The sequence below is a fragment of the Pelophylax lessonae genome (assembly GCF_965119305.1).
Source record: "Pelophylax lessonae genome assembly, chromosome: 9".
NCBI classification, from domain to species: Eukaryota; Metazoa; Chordata; class Amphibia; order Anura; family Ranidae; genus Pelophylax; species Pelophylax lessonae.
This window is the reverse complement of record NC_138776.1, coordinates 100584816-100607090: the sequence shown is the minus strand read 5'-3', so window position 1 is coordinate 100607090 and position 22275 is coordinate 100584816. Positions and strand designations below refer to the sequence as shown.

Sequence of the window (22275 nt, the reverse complement as noted above, 5' to 3'; positions counted from 1 at the left end):
AAGGGGTTTGTGTGTTAGGCAGTTACACAATTTAAATTTGTGTTTACAGATAATGGAAGGGGTTTACTAAAAGAGTAATGCGTGTCCACTTGGTAAAATGGGCTTTGACTAAGCTAAGTATTATTATTATTATACAGGATTTATATAGTGCCAACAGTTTACACAGCGCTTTACAATATAAAAGGGAGACAATAGAGTTACAATACAATAAAATACAAAAGGATTAAGAGGGCCCTGCTTAGAGGAACTTTCAATCTAATAGGGTTGGACAGGTGGTACAAAAGGTTGTAACTGTGGGGAATGAGCTGATGGAAGTGGTCATGGATTAGTTGGAGGTGTGATAGGCTTCCCTGAAGCAATGGGTTTTCAGGGATCGCCTGAAGGCAGCTAGAGAAGGAGATAGCCGGACAGGTTGAGGTAGAGCATTCCAGAGGATGGGATAGGCTCTGGCGAAATCCTGGCGATGAGCATGGGAGGAGGAGACAAGGGAGCTTGAGAGTAGGAGGTCTTGAGAGGAGCGGAGAGGACGGTTTGGGTGATATTTGGAGACAAGATTGGTGATGTGGCTTGGGGCAGAGTTGTGAATGGCTTTGTATGTTGTGGTTAGTATTTTGAATTTAATTAGACGAGCTATCGGGAGTCAGTGTAGGGATTGGTGGAGATGTGTGGCAGACACTGAGTGGTTGGTAAGGTGGATAAACCTGGCAGCAGTATTCATGAAAGGTCTAAAGAGGGGATAGCCTATGGAGAGGAAGACCTATGAGAAGGGAATTGCAATAGTGGAGATGAGAGATAACAAGGAAGTGAATGAGTAGCTTATAAGTAATAAGGTAAATCCAAGTTTACCTTATTGTGAAGAATATTCGAATCATGTAAAGGATACATGATTACATGATTTTTGCCCACACTCAAATAGATGATTGAGTTAGAACAACTTTACCTTTTTCACTAACCTAAATTCATTTTGCAACGTGAACACATGCTATTCTTTAGTAAATTATCTAAATTAGTATTAATATAATCACATGGCTTAACTGGGGCTATAGAAGATCCATGAAAGAAACTGATTTTTTGCTAGCTTTTAATTTCTGTTTATATGACCTGTATAAGAACCATGCACAAAATTATCAGGGGGTAATATTCTATATTAACTGCAAATAGAATGGACCCTTGCAGGGAAGAATCATTTTTTAAAGTGATTGTAATGTCTCGTTTTTTTTTCCTATATATATATATATATATAACATGTCATACTTACCTGCTCTGTTGCAGTTGGATTTGCACAGAGCGACCTGGATCCTCCTCTTCTCAGGTCCCTCTTCTGTGATCCTGGCCTTACACAGAGCTTGCTGTGGGGGCATCCAAGTCATAGCTCCCTTTGTCCATTCAGACACGGAGCCCCAGGCTGGCCTCTCCCCCTCTCTCTCTCCTGATTGGCACCGCTGCTGTGTCTCAGCCAATTAGGAGGGAGAATCTCTGACAGCTGAGACACTCATGGACATTGCTGGAAAGAGAGGGACCTCAGGTAAGTGTTAGGGGGGCTGAGGGGGGCTGCTACACAAAGAAGGTATTTTATCCTAATGCAAAGAATGCATTAAGATAAAAAAAACCTTCTAAGTTTACAACTCCTTCAAGTGAATTTACAGCGCCAAAAAACTGTAATTTTTTGTGAAGAATCAACAACAAGTGGGACACAATCATGAAGTGGAACAAAATTTATTGGATATTTCAAACTTTGTTAACAAATAAAAAACTGAAAAATTGGCGTGCAAAATTATTCAGCCCCTTTACTTTTAGTGCAGCAAACTCTCTCCAGAAGTTCAGTGAGGAACTCTGAATGATCCAATGTTGACCTAAATGACTAATGATGATAAATAGAATCCACCTGTGTGTAATCAAGTCTCCATATAAATGCACCTGCACTGTGATAGTCTCAGAGGTCTGTTTCAAAGCGCAGAGAGCATCATGATGAACAAGGAACACACCAGGCAGGTCGGAGATACTGTTGTGGAGAAGTTTAAAGCTGGATTTGGATACAAAAAGATTTCCCAAGCTTTAAACATCCCAAGGAGCACTGTGCCAGGGATAATATTGAAATGGAAGGAGTATCAGACCACTGCAAATCTACGAAAACCTGGCAGTCCCTCTAAACTTTCGGCTCATACAAGGAGAAGACTGATCAGAGAAGCAGCCAAGAGGCCCATGATCACTCTGGATGAACTGCAGAGATCTACAGCTTAGGTGGGAGACTCTGTCCATAGGACAACAATCAGTCGCATACTGCACAAATCTGGCCTTTATGGAAGAGTGGCAAGAAGAAAGCCATTTCTTAAAGATATCCATAAAAAGTGTTGTTTAAAGTTTGCCACAAGCCACTTGGGAGAGACACCAAACATGTGGAAGAAGGTGCTCTGGTCAGATGAAACCAAAATTGAACTTTTTGGCAACAATGCAAAACGTTATGTTTGACGTAAAAGCAACACAGCTCATCACCCTGAACACACCATCCCCACTGTCAAACATGGTGGTGGCAGCATCATGGTTTGGGCCTGCTTTTCTTCAGCAGGGACAGGGAAGATGGAGCCAAATACAGGACCATTCTGGAAGAAAACCTGATGGAGTCTGCAAAAGACCTGAGACTGGGACGGAGATTTGTCTTCCAACAAGACAATGGTCCAAAACATAAAGCAAAATCTACAATGGAATGGTTCACAAATAAACATATCCAGGTGTTAGAATGGTCAAGTCAAAGTCCAGATCTGAATCCAATTGAGAATCTGTGGAAAAAACTGAAAACTGCTGTTCACAAATGCTCTCCATCCAACCTCACTGAGCTCAAGCTGTTTTGCAAGGAGGAATGGGCAAAATTTCAGTCTCTCGATATGCAAAACTGATAGAGACATACGCCAAGCGACTTACAGCTGTAATCGCAGCAAAAGGTGGCGATACAATGTATTAACTTAAGGGGGCTGAATAATTCTGCACGCCCAATTTTTCAGTTTTTTATTTGTTAAAAAAGTTTGAAATATCCAATAAATTCCGTTCCACTTCATGATTGTGTCCCACTTGTTGTTGATTCTTCACAAAAAATTACAGTTTTATATCTTTATGTTTGAAGCCTGAAATGTGGCAAAAGGTCGAAAAGTTCAAGGGGGCCGAATACTTTCGCAAGGCACTGTATTTCCTTTAACTACTAAGACCAAGCCTATTTCTGGCATTTGTTGTTTACAAGTTAAAATCCGTATTTTTTGCTAGAAAATTACTTAGAACCCCCAAACATTATATATATATATATATATATATATATATATTGTTTAGCAGAGACCCTAGAGAATAAAATGGCGGTCATTAAAACATTTTATGTCACACTGTATTTGCGCAGCAGTCTCCCAAACGCAATTTTTGTGTAAAAAATACACCTTAATGAATTAAAAAAAAAAAAAACTAAACAAAAAAGTTAGTCCAATTTTTTGAATATTGTGAAAGACAATGTTATGCCAAGTAAAAAGATACCTAGCATTTCACACTTGCAAATTGCGCACACTCGTGGAAAGGCGACAAACTACGGTACTTAAAAAATCTCCATAGGCGACACTTTAAACATTTTTTAATGATTATCTGTTTAGAGTTACAGAGAAGGTCTTGCATTAGAATTATTGCTCCCACTCTAATGATCGCGGCAATACCTCATGTGTGATTTGAACACTGTTTACATTTTCAGACATATTGCGGTCAGGGAAGTGAAGGGCTTACCATGGAGGGCTGGACTGGAGCTGCTATGAGGAAGACTTTAGAGTGACATAGGGAGACAGCTGACAATACAAAGTATGGCCAATATTTTGCATTATCTGCTGTCCTGAGGGACAGACCCGATCCAGAGATCCCACTGTATGGTGATCTCTGGATCGGATCTGTCTCTGGGGACAACAGACAATGGCATCATTGGCATTGATGATTTGATTTAGCTGGACAGGATCTGATGGCTGCAGGAAAGATAGCAAGATGCTGTGACCAGGCTGCTGACAAGGCGTGTTACTTGCTGGACCGTGGACAGGATCTGATGGCTGCAGGTAAGATGGCAAGATGCTGTGATCTGGCTGCTGACAAGGCGTGTCGCTTGCTGGACCGTCAATGGGATCTAATGGCCACAGGGAAGATGGCAAGATGCTGCTGTAACCTGCTGCTTGCTGGACAGATCTGATGGCTGCAAGATGTGGGTGGGTCACAGTCTGTCTACACCTGGGCTGCAGACACCCCACACAATCCCCCCCTTATCAGTCCAGCTCACCTAAAATACCTGGGTGGTGGACACAGCAACACTACCACCCCCCCTCCAACCTTATCAGATCAGCTACTATCCCCCCTTTCAAATCAGCTCAGCTATACCTGGGTGGTAGTGGTGGACACAGCAACCTCCCCCCCCCCCCTTTCCTGTTATCAGACCAGCTCAGGGTGTCAGGGCAGACACAAACACCCCTCCAGCATCTTCTTACATCAGCTCAGGTGACTGGGCGGTGGAAGCATGGCGGCCAACCCACATCCCCACCCCTTTATCACCAGCTCACCTCAGACACTGCTATTGAAATCCGCACAAACCGCCATTGCAATCCACTGTGAGGACTGTGGACACAGTATGCAGCAGGAAGCCGTGCTGCCCGAGTGGAGAATACTGAGACAGGCCTGGCTCAGCAGTGCAGCAGTTGTGGAAGGAACAGCCAGGAGTGGGAGGAGCAGCCAGGAGGAAAAGACCAGACAAGGCTAATGTGGCCGCGGCGCTGGGGGTGTTCCGGCTCGGCTGTAAAAAAAATTGCCAAAGGGTGCAGCCAGGGCTCTCACCACCCTCGGGATTGGTGTCACCTCTGGCAGACTGACGACTGACACCCCCCCCCCCCAATGTGTGGCACCCAGGACAGACTGCCTCCCCTCCCATTGGTACGCCCCGGCCCCACGTACATTGACTGCGGCCGTGCGGCTCTTAAGCGCAAAATCACATACTCATACATGATTTTGTTGAAGGGCTCTAGGGGGTGCGCGCACCGCCGGAGCCGTGCCAACGCTGTGATTAGACGCATTGGGAGCTAATCAGCGAGTGCGATGGCTGCCGGCCACGCGCGATCGTGTAGAAGAATGACAGAACAATGTAAACAAGGCAGACGGCTGTTTTGTCAATCAGGAACACAAATCTCTCTCTAGTCAGTCTATTCCCCACAGTATAGAAAGCACTCCCTAGGAGCACGCTTAACCCCTTGATCGCCCCTGATGTTAACCCCTTCCCTGCCAGTGTCATTTATACAGTAACAGTGTATATTTTAGCACTAATCACTGTATTGGGGTGACTGGTCCCCAAAAAGTGTCACTTGTCCCACTAAAAATTGCTGATCGCCACCATTACTAGTAAAAAAAGAAAAAAAAATTTAAAAGTCCATAAATCTATCCCATAGTTTGTAAACGCGATAACTTTTGTGGAAACCAATCAATATACACTTTTTGGGATTTTTTTTTTACCAAAAATTTGTAGCAGAATGCAAATTGGCCTAAACTAATAAAGGTCTTTTATTGTTTAAAGCGCAAAAAATAAAAACCGCAGAGGCGATCAAATACCATCAAAAGAAAGCTCTATTTGTGGGAAAAAAGGACATCATTTTTTTTTTTTTTGGGTAAAGCGTTGTATGACCGTGCAATTGTCAGGTAAAATAACGCGGTGCCGAATCGCAAAAAATGGTCATTAGGGGGTAAAACCATCCGGGGCTGAATTGGTTAAACTACTCTAAATCACCAACATAAAACAGGCTATTACCTGCATTGAATGTAGAGAGGAGGTGGGCATATGACGACGCCAACCCCCCCACCCTGTGATGAGGGCAATCATGTCCTCTCCCGCTCTCAGATCCCTCAGTCAGGACTCAGGCGGGGAGGAGCAGTTGGGCACAGGCAGTAATTTAAAACCTTTTTAGCAGAAGAAGAGGATCCCATCCATCACACAATCCATTTTACCTGCAGTATGCAGCATGCGCATGGAACTGGACCAGAGAAGAGGAGGAGTTGGGTGGAGCTAATTTCTCTGCCCGGAGGAAGAGGAAGTTAAATCCTCCTCCGCTGTGAATGCTGGGGCCTCTACCTGTCTGTGTGCCTGACATCACTGGTTGTTAGACACCAGGCGGCAGGTGACTAGCAACCAGTTCAGGAATCAGTTGGTATAGTTGATAGGGTGGCTGGCTGCTGTGTGTCCGTTTCATTCTGGGACACTGCTTTGTCCCAGAATGAAGGTGCCTTGGACAGACATGCCAGATACGTGGCACCAGCCTGTTTGACACCCCCCCAATGTGTGGTACCTGGGGCGGACCACCCCCCCTGTTGGTACGCCAGTGGTTATTGACAATAGTGCAACACTACAGCAATATTCAGCAGCTGTTTGTTTGTTTTTTTCAATAGAGTAGGGGAAAGGCTAGAACTTTCACCAGCCTCTTATTGCTGTCCTTGTCATTCTAGATTTTCCTTCACTTCATATCTGGTAAAACCATTGCAAATCCATACAGAAGATCCCTGGATAGCAGTAAACCCTGATAAGAGTGCCTATCCTTCTCTACATCCAACAGTAAAAGAAAAAGTTTAGACCCAGTATATACTTTAAAGAATAAAGCCCACATTCCAGATTGGGAATTTATACAACAAATGTATCTTGTGGCCCTTCCCAGAAATAAAAAGACGCTCTAGTTATTTTATTCACCCTATCCCCAGAACTGTTCTCCAAAGACTCACCAATCCTCCTATGGGTTAAAAGGCACCTATTTAATTCCAACTCTATTGGTGTCAAGACTCCAACCTGGACTTACAGAAGGAATATCACAGAAAGCAGCACCACGTCACTGTTTTTGTTGCCTGATAAAGGAGCAGATGAAAGAATTCCTAGACATTGATTTTCTCTAATTTGATCTGTGATGTCTTTGGGCCAGACTCAAGCTTGCAGCTGGGCTTTAAGACCGAAGGAAAAACATGTACGCTTGGCCCTGTATTGATGTAATAATGGTTTAAGAATATATTTAAGAATGATTTTTTAATATATTCCTAAAGGCACTATTTTCTTTTTCTTTTTCTTTTACTGTATTAAATCACAATTACAGATTTGTGGTCTGATGGACAATAAGTTTACAAATACTCAAAGCAATGTATATTACATGTTGACAAAATGTATATGTTCTCATTTTAAATTATCGGTCTATTACTTTCTTTCCATCTTGGCATAAAAACACATTTAATAGTTTTCATTTGAAAATACCTGTATGCATTGGGAGTTTAGTCTTTTATTGGTAAATACATCTGAATTTACATCAAAACTTTAAAGAACCAACTTTTCATTTCTCTCCAGCTAATGCAGGATTGCATCTCTGATTCAACTTGTATTGCCTTACATTATACAGTAATGGGTCATGAGAATATAATTGTTTGATACCCGCTGTTTGATTTAACATGCTTGAAATTATTTAACTCAGTGTGTAATGTATCTCTCAACTAAACTAATGCTAATTGAGTTTATTCTTCGTCAGGTCACCAAACAGCTAATGATAAAATATTACCACCGATGAAGTAATCTATAACAATGAGGACGCCTAGGAGGAGACATCAAAGAATCTTTATGGTCAACGGAAGGATGAAATTTACCAGCAGACATTTCCTTTATCAGATATTATGTTAGTTACGCTGATATTTGATAAAGGCAGGAACGTTTTGTACAGTAGGCTGGTGTCGGGTAACTTGTGGTGGTGATCAACAGTTATTATTCATAAAATTAGCATGGTCGTTAAAGAGTTTAGTAGCACTCAAAGGTCACTGACTGAAAGAGGGACAGCCTGGCAGCTTTGACTACATTTTAAGTCGGTTAGAGCTTCTTGATTATTTGGGTTATAAGAAAATATCCACCAAAAAGAAAAACATCATAACATATACTTTATATTTATTTACAGATGTACCTTCATTTAGTCCTTAAAGTAGTATTAACGGTTCAACAATAAAAAAATAAGTAACAAACATGTCATACCTATCTGCTCTGTGCAGTGGATTTCCACAGAGCAATCCCGATCCTCTTCCGCCCAGGTTCCCCAGGGTGATCCTGGCTCCTCCCCCTTACCAGTGCCCCCAATAGCAAGCCGCTTACTATGGGGGTGTTGGTGCATGCTTGCTCCTAAGCCCTGCTCTATGTGTCCATAAGACACATAGAGCTTCGGCTCAGCCCTGCCCCCTGCTCGCTCCTCATTGGCTCACTGGCTGTGATTGACAGCAGGGGGAACCAATGGCTCATGCTGCTATCTCTGCAAATTAGGAGAGGGATTCCTGGGATAGCCGAGGCTCTGGTGCACATCGCTAGATCAATAGGGAGCTCAGGTAAGTATTGGCAGGACTGTGGGGGGAGCAGCACACAAAAGGTTTTTTTTACCTTCTTACAATGCATGAAGGTAAAAAAGCATCAGCCTTTACAACCACTTTAAAGTATAAGTAAACCCTAACAATTAACTTATTCTATTTGTTCATTTTTGGTCTGTTAAAAACACCATTGAACGTGTTCTGTTAGTTCCGTTTAATAAGTGCAAGAAAATATCTTTGATCCTACCAGAAGTGTAGCACAGTCCTATGTACTCTGAATTGTTATCTCAAGCAGTTTAATTTTCTTTTGCAGCTTACCTTTGTAAACTACAGAACTCCCTGGGGGAGATTTACTAAAAGTGGTACACACAGAATCTGATGCAGCTATGCATAGTAACAAATCAACTTCAAACTTCAGCTTGTTCAATAAGGTTTCCACAATAAGTCCTCATACACACAGGGCATTTTTTACAGCCACTTTTGGAAGTGTCAGGCCTCTTGTTTTGTTTTTTGCAGCTTATAAACACCCCTCTATGTTATTTTATGGCCTCATGCACACACACAGATGTTTTGAAACTGTAAGTGGCATAGGCATTTTCAAGCTGCAAAAAACTCCCAGGGCTAGTGCGTTCTAAGAACCAGCGTTACAGCTGTAAAAACGCCTGACGCTGCTAAAGACTGCCAAACGCGGCTTAATGCCGCATACGGTGTTAAGACACATCAAGCTTTTTTTTTTTACATGTCAAAATCAATGTTTCTCTATGAGAGCCCATTGATTTGAAAGGAAGTCACATCCAAGTCAGGTCATGATGATCCAACTTGTAATGCGAATTGTGCTCTGAGGATCTTAAAAATGGCATAGGGTCCCCTCAAGTTCCATACCAGGCCCTTTGAGTCAGTTTCAGTTGAAAATGAAAAGAAAACAGCATGGGGTCCCCCCCAAGTTCTCCCCCCCCCCTCGGGCCATACCAGGCCACAAACCCTCAATATGGGGGGTGGGTACTTTGGGGCAGGGGGGGCTCTGCACCCCCCCACCCCAATACACCTTGTCCTCATGTTGATGGGGATACTGGCCTCCTCCCGACAACACTGGGCGGTGGTTTGGGGGGGTCTGTGGGCAGGGGGCTTATCGGAATTTGGATGCCCCCTTTAACAAGGGGCCCGCAGATTTCGGCCCCGGCCTATGTGAATGAGTATGGGGTACATTGTACTCCTATCCATTCATCCCAAAAAAGGCAGTGTAGTGTAAATAATGACAAGAGACGGTTTTGAGAAGTCCTTTATTAAAAATCTTCTCCCTCCAATCTTCTCCCTCTGGTCTTCTTCTTTAGGTCTTCTCCCCCAGGTCTTCTCCCTCAGGTCTTCTTCCTCTGGTCTTCTCCCTCAAGGTCTTCTTCCTCCGGTCTTCTCTGCTGCCAACCCGGTTGCCAGCTCCGCTCTTTGTGGCTTCTTAAATAGCCATGGGGTGTGGCTACCCAGTGACGTCACCCGGAGACCCTGCCCCTTGTGTCGTCACCTGACCTTAAGGGAGAAGACCTGAGGAAGATTTTTACTAAAGGACTTCTTAAAACCGTCTCTTTTCATTATTTACACTACACTGCCTTTTTGGGGGTGAATGGGTAGGGTTGGAATTTACCCCATACTCATACACATTAGGGGGGCCGGGATCTGGGGTCCCCCTTGGTAAAGGGGGCTTCCAGATTCCATTAAGCCCCCTGCCTGCAGACCCCCACAACCACCGCCCAGGGTTGTCGGGAAGAAGCCCTTGTCCCCATCAACAGAGCCTCCTTTCCCCAAAGCACCCACCCCCCCCCCCCATGTTGAAGCCGTATGGCCTGGTATGGTCCAGGAGGAGAGGTGCTGGCCAGTCCCCTCCCCTTTCCTGACCTGCCGGGCTGCATGTTCGGATTAGAGTCTGATATGGATTTTGGGGGACCCCACAGCGGGCTTTTCTTGGTGTGGGGGTTCCCCTCAAATTCCATACCAGACTGAAGGGTCTTGGGGGGGACCCCACACCATTTTTTTGTTTTTCATTTTGGCATGGGGTTCTCTTTTAAGATCCATTCCAGACTGAAAGGGCCCGGTATGGAACTTGGGGGGAACCCCGCGCCGCTTTTTTTTTTTACGTGGAGTTCCCCTTTAAACTTGGATCATCATAATCCGACTTGGATGCGACTTCTTTTCAAATTAATGGGCTGAAAGTCGGATCAAAGACAAGTCACATAGGCAACTATTTATTTTGAATAGAGGCAGAGAAACGCTGCTAAAAGCCAACGTGGCCAAACGCGCATTGACACCAATGGAAAAAGCTACTAAAAGCACGTTTTTACAGCTGCTTTTTTCTGGAGCTGGTATTGGCTTTGCAGCTTATTTTTTCTAATGCCCTGTGTGCATGAGACCTAAAATCTGGAAGCTGATTGTTTACGATGCACAGCTGCACCAGATTCTGTGTGCACCAGTTTTGGTAAATCCCCCCCTGTATGTTAAGGAGAGGAGAAGTGAGGTGTTCTTAAGTCCTAGAGTGATAACACTGCTCCTTCAGAGATATAGTACGGTGAGTGAGCATTGTCACCCTAGGGCAGGAAGTGTCTTACAGACAATATCACCAAGTGAAAATAAGGAAAAAAAAAGATAAAAAAAATAAAAACGAATGCAACCACCACATCTAAGGGTTGGTAAGCTGCAATAAATTACATTTTTGTTCTTGGGTTTAGATTCATTTAGATCAGCCTTTCCTAAACTTTTAAAAATGGAGGAACCCTTGAAATAACTTTTTAGCTTCAGGGAGCCCCTGTTAATAATTAATTATTATTTACAGCTCACAGTACATTCATGTGATGGTCAGTTTGGATAATGCTTCTTACATTTGTGGTCATTGGGAAGATTCCCCCACCCTACAGATAGCAAAAAAGATCATTGGTGTCAGTGGTTACTCATCTGAGAGGCAGAAATTCCTTTTTGCTCAACCCCTTGCAACCTCTGGAGGAACCCTGGTTGAGAAACTCTGCTTTAGATACTTTAACACTTCCCGACCTCCCGCCGCAGTTATACTGCGGCAGGCGGCCCTCCTGCGCAAATGTACGTAGGTATATGTCTGTCGCGCGCCTGCAGCCAGGAGGCGAGTGCGCGCTGCTGGCGGCGTGCTCCCACCCTCACTCAGCAGCAGGGATTCCGATGCACGGGGCAGGCGGCTCCGATTTTCGCCTGACACCCGCGATCGCTCCCCACTGACAGAGAAGGACGGGCAGCTGTTGTAAACACAGCTGACCGTTCTTATCTCTGGAATAATCACAGAGCTTCTGTGATCCTTCTATATAGGAACACAGGTCTCTCTGATCATTTAACAAGACACGCCCCCCACAGTTAGAATCACGTCGTTAGGTACACATTTAACCCCTTGATCACTTACTGTGTTAACCCCTTCCCTGCCAGTGTCATTATTACAGTAACAGTGCATATTTTTAGCACTGATTACTGTAGTAATGTCCCTGGTCCTCCCAAGAGTGTCAGAAATGTCAGTTAGGGGTCCGATCTGTTCGCCGCAATGTCGCAGTCCTGCAAAAAATCGCAGATCGCCACCATTATTAGTTAAAAAAAAAAACAATATAAATTATATAAATCTTTCCCGTAGTTAGTAGATGCGATAACTTTGTGCAAACCAATCAAAATATGCTTATTATGGGTTTTTTTTATCAAAAATATGTAGCAGAAAACAAATTGGCCTAAAATGTTAAAAAATTTCGATTTTTAAATTTTTTTTTTGGGAATGTTATATAGCAGAATGTGAAAAATTGTGTTTTTTCAGAATTGTCGCTCTTTTTTTGTTTATAGCGCAAAAAATAAAAATCTTTCGGAACAGCATTGCTCGACTGCGCAATTGTCCGTTAAAGTAACGCAGTGCCGAATCGCAAAATATGGCCTGGTCATTGAGGGGGAAAATCTTCTGGTCCAGAAGTTGTTAAGATATCATGAGTCCCCACTGCAGTGTAAAAGAGTTTATCAGGATACAGTCTTATTAACAGGCTTTGCAGTGTGCTCTGCCAAACATCCATGCTGAATCCTGTGCATAGGATTCAATAGGAAATGTAAGTAATATACAGGAGAGCTGCTACAGCTGAGGCTGCATTCACAATTGAGTGTAGCAGTTTTGCACGTTTTTTCGTGTTTCTATACAGCATTTTTCAGGCGGTTTTGAGCTTTGGCATCTGCAAAGATGAGTGATGATGAGTGGCATGTTTTGTGATGTCATATTTTCTTTGTGAAAGAGAGAGAAGAAGAGGGAACGCAGATACTGGATCCAACCTGAAATTGCCGATCGAGTAGAGCGTGGCCAGTTCTAGGTCATGTACAGTGACCTACAAGCTTATGAAGAAAAATTTTTTGAGTACACTAGCATGTCTATAAAAAGGTTAGTCCAGCTTCTTTTGAATCATGATGGCTGTCATTGTTCCTTTCTTATCATGTCCACTAAACCCTACTAAAGCCTACTTTTTTTGATAAGTTACTGGGTTTACTCAGTAGTCATTTGCAGTGAATGGGCACATATGTCCCTAATAGTATACCTCCTGTAGAACGACTAATCATAATGTTGAGGACATTTTTTTATTATTTTTTTATTTTGTTAGAACTGGTACATGAAGAAACCAATATGCTTATTTTTGTATATGCATAAAATAAACGAAAAAAAAATGTGTTGAAAGTAATTCAAAACTTTACTTTTGTAAAAAATATGAAACATTCTCGAAATAGAAACATTTCCTTTTTTTCTTTACATACATATAAAAAGAAGCCTAAAATATAAATATATATTTTTAAAAGAATAATAAAATGTAAGGCAAAACAACAGGCTCCGCATTGCCAAAACTAGTTGTACACCATGATGAAAAAATGTACTAACATGTATACAGGTTTACGACTTCCAGTCCTGGTCACACATGGGCAAGCACACGTCCAACAACAAGAAGTCATTATTCCCCAGAAATTAAACATATTTTGGATGTACTGTAAGGCCAGAAGATCTAAATCAACAAGATTAGACCACCTCCAAAACTGCAAAGTGCTCAAAAAAGGAGCCAACAAACCCAAAATAGAGCTAACGTAGCTCAGAAAAAAAGAAAACTAGAGGTGATCGTAGGTGTGTGAGGAGTTGACTGGCTTGTTAGGGGACATCACCACATTCATGGCATGGGCATAATGTGACAAGATGGAGAAAGATTGATTTTGAGGAACATTCTGCCAATTAGAAGAATGTGTTATTGGCAGAGGGGGCAGGGGGAGACTTGCATAGGGGGCCATAAGGTGGTGGAGGTTTCGGAGGGCCTATATATGGTGGTTGGCAGGACAAAAGTGGCAATATACCGTATGGTACCTGCCAACATGTCTGCATAGCGTTCTGATGGTACCCTCTCCATAAGACCTTCCAGACACTTTGCCTGTGGCTGTGGGTGTTCATTTTTTCGACATACTGGCTGCATTGTCCAACATATGGTTAAAAACTGGGTCAGAGGTCCTCCTTCTTGTTCCACGTGTGTTTGCTCTTGGAGGTACACGAGGACCCCTAAGGGTGTGGACTCCTCGACAGGTGTCACAGAGGTAGAGGTTGCTAAAGTCAGCATTTGGCTCTCCATAGGCTCTTGGATTGCATGCTGACTGCTCACAGCTTGATCCAAATCCTCATTTTCAGTAGGATCCTTCCAGCAACTTTCCGTACTGAAAATAGAAAAAAAAAATTAGAACTTGCTGTTTTCACTTTTTTTTTTTCACTTTTATTTAATGACATACGTACAGATGATAGCTTACCTCCCCAAATCCACAATTGGCGGAAGGAACTCCAAGTCTTTGGCGTAGACATATTCTGCAGGCGCACGTGCCACAGATCCACTCCTAAACTCCCTTAGCTGATGTTTTTGTCAAGTGTAGGCATCCCATAGACTCTTCCACTTTCCTTTCAGAAGCCTAACTGTTAAAAAACAAAAATATATATATATATTTATTTCTTTGTAGTTACCTAGCAACCAGAGAATTATTGGTTAGTCTACACTATGCCTTTCGGGTTGGAAAATCTACGGCCAGTTAAATAGTCCGTGATACCTGCTCTGCTATTTGGAATGTGTTGAAAGATATTGTGTTTTAAAAACCCACGAGAGAAGAATGGTCACAGATCGCTGAAGTTTTCTGGCAAAACTGCAACTTCCCCAATTGCATTGGAGCGATTGATGGGAAGCACATTAGGATCATAAATCCCATTGGCAGTGGATGCCAGTATTTTAACTACAAGAAATATTTCTAATTTGTTTTAGTAGCAGTGGCTGATGCTAATTATTGCTTTCGTTATATAGATATTGGGTCGTTTGGCAGCAGTTCTGACCCAAGTATTTTTTGCTATTCTTCATTTGGGCAAATGCTGCGTACAAATTGTCTGGACCTTCCAGAAAACAGTCCACTCCCCTGGCACAAATGGCCCTCCCCTACCCATTGTTTTTGTGGGGGATGAGGCCTTCGCTCTATTCGGGCACAATCTAAGTCTGCAGAAGAGAGTGTTCAATTATCCACTAACAAGAGCACGTAGATTTGTTGAATGTGCATTTGGAATTTTGGAAAACAAATGGCGGTTCCTGCACGTTCCTATCGTCTTGAACATGCAAAATGCAGTCCGGGCTGGTAAAGCCTTGCACAACTTTGAGAGGCAGCGGGATGGATTCTAGTTTGAGGACTCATTAGTATATAATATGGAGAGAGCTCACTGGACTGGTGTTTGTGGAAGCAGACAAGATACACATGTCAGGGATCAATTTGCATCCTACTTTATATCACCAACAGGACAGGTCCCATGGCAGCTTGAGGCAATTGAATAATTATGCATTTTGAGAAACATGTAAAGTTTTACCCTGTATCTGTTGGCTAATATAACTATCTTCTAAGCTGTACTGAAGAATAAAAAAAAGGTTTATTAAAAAGAAGTCTCATTTTTTTTTGAATATATGTACATTATATCTTTGCATCATCCATACATTATCTACAAATAGGGGTCAGAGAGTGCCCTCATGTACTTGTGACTTGCTGACACCTATCTACTTGTGTGTCCCCATGTAGCCTTGTTATCCCTCCTGCTGGCAGATGCTGTGGTAAAAAGTACATTGGTTAAGACTGGAACATTGTGGAGGCCTCTCTTGCACCCTTGGCCAACACTCATAAAGGTGGAGACAGAGAGTGTAAGGACAAGGAGTGGCATGAGTGCCCGACTTGCTGGCTGGCGATTTCCCCTCTGTAGCTGGGTAGAGCTGGTAGTCGCAGTCCTCGTAACAGGATGCAGAAGCAGCCTGGCACCAGAGCAGAAGACAGAAGCAGGACCAAGAGACTGGCAGCAGTCAGTAATGTCTAGCCAGCCAAGGACTGAAACGGCAGGCAGAGCAAGTCCAGAAGGCAGGGCAAGGACAGTAACAGCCGGGCAAAGCAGTACACAAACAGCAGGCAAAGACTAGTCCAGTAAACAGGCCGAGGTCAGAGTAATCAGGTGAACCTGAACCGGGTCATATACAGGTAAGTACAGTAGATCAGCTCTCAGAAACCCAGGAACAAGCTGAAGACCATTCAGCAACTGCTCATAATGACAGACCAGTTTTAATAGGCAGATCGGTGCCAAGTGTGCATGCTAATTAGTATGTGTGCTTGCCCTTGTGCATTTGTCTATGAATGTGGACATTTTGAACTGGAATGGCACATCTGTTGCCTCTTTTCTCATAAGTATGAGCATGGAGCAATGCATAGGAATATGAGCATAAGTTTGTACTGGTTTTCTGGTGCTAGGAATCTGGTTTACCTAACATGCAGGGCACAAGAGGAGAAGAGGGATGGTGGGTGGGTCTACTTACTATATATTTCTTAAAAATCTATAGATAATTAAAAAAATAAATAGAAACGTATACAGTGGGTACGGAAAGTATTCAGACCCCCTCAAATTTTTCACTCTTTGTTATATTGCAGCCATTTGCTAAAATCATTTAAGTTCATTCTTCTTCCTCATGAATGTACACATAGCACCCCATACTGACAGAAAAACACAGAATTGTTGACATTATTGCAGATTTATTAAAAAAGAAAAACTGAAATATCACATGGTCCTAAGTATTCAGACCCTTTGCTGTGACACTCATATATTTAACTCAGGTACTTTCCATTTCTTCTGATCATCCTTGAGATGGTTCTACACCTTCATTTGAGTCCAGCTGTGTCTGATTATACTGATTGGACTTGATTAGGAAAGCCACACACCTGTCTATATAAGACCTTCCAGATCACAATCTACAGATTTAGTAGAACCCCCCTTTTGATCTAATACAGCCAGGAGTCTTTTTGGGAAAGATGCAACAAGTCTTTCACACCTGGATTTGGGGATCCTCTGCCATTCCTCCTTGCAGATCCTCTCCAGTTCTGTCAGGTTGGATGGTAAACGTTGGTGGACAACCATTTTTAGGTCTCTCCAGAGATGCTCAATTGGGTTTAAGTCAGGGCTCTGGCTGGGCCATTCAAGAACAGTCACGGAGTTGTTGTGAAGCCACTCCTTCGTTATTTTAGCTGTGTGCTTAGGGTCATTGTCTTGTTGGAAGGTAAACCTTTGGCCCAGTCTGAGGTCCAGAGCACTCTGGAGAAGGTTTTTGTCCAGGATATCCCTGTACTTGGCCGCATTCATCTTTCCCTCGATTGCAACCAGTCGTCCTGTCCCTGCAGCTGAAAAACACCCCCACAGCATGATGCTGCCACCACCATGCTTCACTGTTGGGACTGTATTGGACAGGTGATGAGCAGTGCCTGGTTTTCTCCACACATACCGCTTAGAATTAAGGCCAAAAAGTTCTATTTTGGTCTCATCAGACCAGAGAATCTTATTTCTCACCATCTTGGAGTCCTTCAGGTGTTTTTTAGCAAACTCCATGCGGGCTTTCATGTGTCTTACACTGAGGAGAGGCTTCCGTCGGGCCACTCTGCCATAAAGCCCAGACTGGTGGAGGGCTGCAGTGATGGTTGACTTTCTACAACTTTCTCCCATCTCCTGACTGCATCTCTGGAGCTCAGCCACAGTGATCTTTGGGTTCTTCTTTACCTCTCTCACCAAGGCTCTTCTCCCCCGATAGCTCAGTTTGGCCGGACGGCCAGCTCTAGGAAGGGTTCTGGTCGTCCCAAACGTCTTCCATTTGAGGATTATGGAGGCCACTGTGCTCTTAGGAACCTTAACTGCAGCAGAAATCTTTTTGTAACCTTGGCCAGATCCGTGCCTTGCCACAATTCTGTCTCTGAGCTCTTCAGGCAGTTCCTTTGACCTCATGATTCTCATTTGCTCTGACATGCATTGTGATCTGGAAGGTCTTATATAGACAGGTGTGTGGCTTTCCTAATCAAGTCCAATCAGTATAATCAAACACAGCTGGACTCAAATGAAGGTGTAGAACCATCTTAAGGATGATCAGAAGAAATGGAAAGCACCTGAGTTAAATATATGAGTGTCACAGCAAAGGGTCTGAATACTTAGGACCATGTGATATTTCAGTTTTTCTTTTTTAATAAATCTGCAACAATGTCAACAATTCTGTGTTTTTCTGTCAGTATGGGGTGTTATGTGTACATTCATGAGGAAGAAGAATGAACTTAAATGATTTTAGCAAATGGCTGCAATATAACAAAGAGTGAAAAATTTAAGGGGGTCTGAATACTTTCCGTACCCACTGTATCATCTCACTTGGGTGAGTGTGGAGGTGGTTGGGATTGCATGGGTTTGTCTTACCTTTATCATCCTTCCCAGTGGCATTTAAGTCTGCCCAGTTTAGGAACAGTTGGCTGCCAATCTAGTCCCATGCCCATCTCTTGCTCGCTCAGGACTTGTAGGATGGATCTCTTGAATCATAGAGTCGGGGGAGCTGCTTTACCATCCAAATAAATTTCTCTGGATCTAAAAAAAAGATACTGCCTCATCCATGTTGCTTCCCATGGCTGCTAAACAAAACAAACAAAATGGAGATCTGTGCATTTCCTGTGCATTTATTTGTCTTTTCCTTTATGGAAATATATTTTACTTGGGCAAAAAAATGTGCGCAAAAAATGCACAAAACAGCACAAATTGCATGTCTCTATTCATTTTTATGGGATTAAAAATGCGCCAAAAATGCGCAAATATGCCCAATTTTAGCAACTAAAAAAGCTCCAGAACTTGTTTGAACTTCAGGGGACTTGGAGTGGAGATGTGAACCATCCCCATAGAGAACAATAGATTTTTTTTCTCCCCCAGCGTTTTGGAGCTTCAAGTTACAAAAAACTGAGGTGTGAATGGGGCCTGAATGGAGCACAGGTCAATAATGGCAGGGCACAATTGGTCTCTTAAAGTTGGCTGCTGTTAGCTGCAGTGTGCACTACTGGCAGCTATAAAGAGTTCTAATCTGTTTAAGATGGTATATATATTGTATATAGATCAGCCATGGCAATCTATAAAATTTGAAAATGTACAGTATAGTGGCCAAAAGTACTAATCAAGATAAATAATCATTAAAACTGGAACTGAAACATAATTGTAATCAGAAAATGTGTAACCGTCTTTAAAGCAGAACTATGGCCTTCTATTAAAAAACAAATGTGCTGCTGTATAATACAGTGCCTTAAAAAAGTATTCGTACCCTTTGAAATGTTCCACGTTTTATTATGTTACAATCTAAAACGGGAAATCTTTTACAAATAAATATCTGAAAAGTTTGGCGTGCATTTGTATTCAGCCCACTTTACTCTCATACTCATACTAACTAAAATCTAGTGGAAACAATTGTTTTCATAAGTCAACGAATGAGTAAATAAAGTCCACCTGTGTGTAATTTAATCTCAGTATAAATACAGCTGTTCTGCCAAGCCATCGGAGGTTTGTTAGAGAACCTTAGTGAACAAACAGCATCATGAAAGCCAAGGAACACATCAGACAGGGCAGGGATAAAGTTAAGGAGAAGTTTAAAGCAGAGTTAGGTTATAACAAAATATCTCAAATTTTTAAAATCTCACGGAGCACTGTTCAATCCATCATCTGAAAATGGAAAGAGTATGGCACAACTGCAAACCTACCAAGACATGGCCGTCACCTAAATTGGCAGGCTGGGCATTAATCAGAGAAGCAGCCAAGAGGCCCATGGTAACTCTGGAGGAGCTGCAGAGATCCACAGCTCAGGTGGGAGAATCTGTCCACAGGACAACTATTAGTCATGCACTCCACAAATCTGGAAATTATGGAAGAGTGGCAAGAGGAAAGCCACTGTTGAAAGAAAGCAATAAGAAGTCCTGTTTGCAGTTTGCAAGAAGCTATGTGGGGGACACAGCAAACGTGTGGAAGAAGGTGCTCTGGTCAGATGAGACCAAAATTTACCTTTTTAGACTAAAAGCAAAATGCTATGTGTGACAGAAAACTAGCACTGCACATCACCCTGAACACACCATCCCCACCGTGAAACATGTGGGTGGCAGCATCATGTTGTGAGGATGCTTTTCTTCAGCAGGGACAGGAAAGCTGGTCAGAGTTGAAGGGAAGATGGATGGAGCCAAATACAGCCCTAGAAGAAAACCTGTTAGAGTCTGCAAAAGACTTGAGACTGGGGCAGAGGTTCACCTTCCAGCAGGACAACTATCCTAAACATACAGCCAGAGCTACAATGGAATGGTTTAGATCAAAGCATATTCATGCTTTGAATGGCCTAGTCAAAAGTTCAAACCTAAATCTAATTGAGAATCTGCGGCAAGACTTGAAAACTGCTGTTCACAAACGCTCTCCATCCAATCTGACAGAGCTTGAGCTATTTTGCAAAGAAGAATGGGCAAAAATGTCACTCTCTATATGTGCAAAGCTGGTGGAGACATACCCAAAAAGACTTGCAGCTGTAATTGCAGTGAAAGGTGGTTCTACAAAGTATTTTTCAGATATTTGTTTGTAAAAAAAATTAAAAAACATTTATCATTTTCCTTCCACTTCACAATTATCTGCCACTTTGTGTTGGTCTATCACATAAAATTCCAATAAAATACATTTACATTTTTGGTTATTATAACATGACAAAATGTGGAAAATGTCAAGGGGTACGAATAATTTTTCAAGGCACTGTAAATGCACCTGCACTTTTCCCCTATAAGTCCCTATGCAAAGCCCTTATATACCTATTGAGTCTGCCAGTGAAGTTCAGCCAAGGGCTCCTGTCAATGGACGTTCTTGTCAAATGCTTGTTTTCTATTTTAATTAGCAAGCCATTTGAATGACAGCAAGTGCATGCATTCAAATTAAAAATGCAATGTTTGACATTCAAATGCTGTGCCTGATCCAATGTCTGCCTGCAGTTCAAAGACACCCCAATAAGACATGCTGCATCCAAAGAAATACACCACCATGTAAATTAGGTCAAACACAACCTCTGACTGTCATGAGTACTTCTCATTTAAAGTCAATAGAATCCTGCTGACCTGTGATGTATATTCCAAATGCATGACAATCACAGAAAAACAACACCCATCTATATGAGTCCTAATGCAGCTTCCTGTGTTGATGTAGTAACAATGCTGCACTGCTCTTGGATTTATAGCAGAGTTGCCATTTTTCTGCAGGCTGTATCTGCAACGCTGTAGTGGAAATAAATATATGTTGCAGGGGACGTGGATATTAGCAGTGCAACAGTAGATTCATAAGTCTCTAGCTTGCAAATCAGTACCTTGCCACACCTAGTCCTTCCCACTGCATTCTGGATGATTGACAGCATTGTCTCTGTTGCTCAAACCCTCCCATTGTAAGCTGCAGTGTCTGGAGGGAGGGGGGGGGGGGGACATGGGAAACACATCTATTTATTACAGCCTGATCATGCTTCTTAGGAAGCATTACAACATTTATGTCAACCTTTGGCCCAGTGATGCTAACATACATATTTGTACACACAGGTCTTCCATCATTCTCTATCTTTCCTTTTTTTGGCCTGTACTATCTGTGCCCCCTTCCCACAACATTTACTCTCCCACAGCTCACCCTACAAGTAGTGAGCTAATAGAGTGGCAAGACATTATATTTTGAGGCTGTAATTTTTAGGGTGCCGCTCTGAATCAGAGGTGTACAGTTTACTCTTACTCTGTATATGAATATGCTACCCTGGCATCTGCACTTGAGTATCGACACAACTGCTATGGTCCACACTACCATACTGTTTTGTTGTTGATTGTTAGTTGTAATAATGTGTGTATATTTTACAGAGATCCTTTTAAGTGGACGGTCATCCCCTGAAGAAGACATAATTCATTGAAACGTGTTATTATTATTATTATAATTATACAGGATTTATATAGCGCCAACAGTTTGCGCAGTGCTTTACAATGTGAGGGAAGACAATACAGTTACAGTACAATTCAATACAGGAGGAATCAGAGGGCCCTGTTCGTTAGAGCTTACAATCTAGAAGGGAGGGTCAAGTGAAACAAAAGGCAATAACCGTGGGGGATGGGTTGATGGAGAAAATGGAGGTAGAGTTGTTAGGTGTGGGTAGGATAGGCTTCTCTGAAGAGGAGGGTTTTCAGAGATCGCCTAAAAGCCTAAAAGCTAATAGAGTAGGAGATAATCGAACAGATAAGGGTAAGGAGTTCCATAGGATTGGAGACGCTCTGGTAAAGTCCTGGAGGCGAGCATGGGAGGAGGTGACGAGGGAGCTAGAGAGCAGGAGGTTTAAAGAGGAAGGAAGAGAGCAATTAGGTTGGTATTTTTAAAACTAGGCTAGTAATGTAGCTGGCGGCTAAGCTGTGGATGGCTTTGTAAGATTTTGTTAGTATTTTGAATTTAATTTGTTGGGCTTGACAGAGAGGAGCAGTTGACACTGAGCGATTGGTAAGGTGGATGAGTCTGGCGGTAGCATTCATGATGGATTGAAG

At 42.7% G+C, this 22275-nt stretch overlaps 1 pseudogene across 1 annotated transcript; it reads left to right on the top strand.

Moving 5' to 3' along the window:
* The first annotated feature begins 3979 nt into the window (after window positions 1-3979).
* Window positions 3980-15212, top strand: LOC309563314 (annotated as a pseudogene). The gene is made up of 2 exons: window positions 3980-4070; window positions 14568-15212. The product of its transcript is annotated as an uncharacterized misc_RNA (transcript).
* The last annotated feature ends 7063 nt before the right edge of the window (window positions 15213-22275 follow it).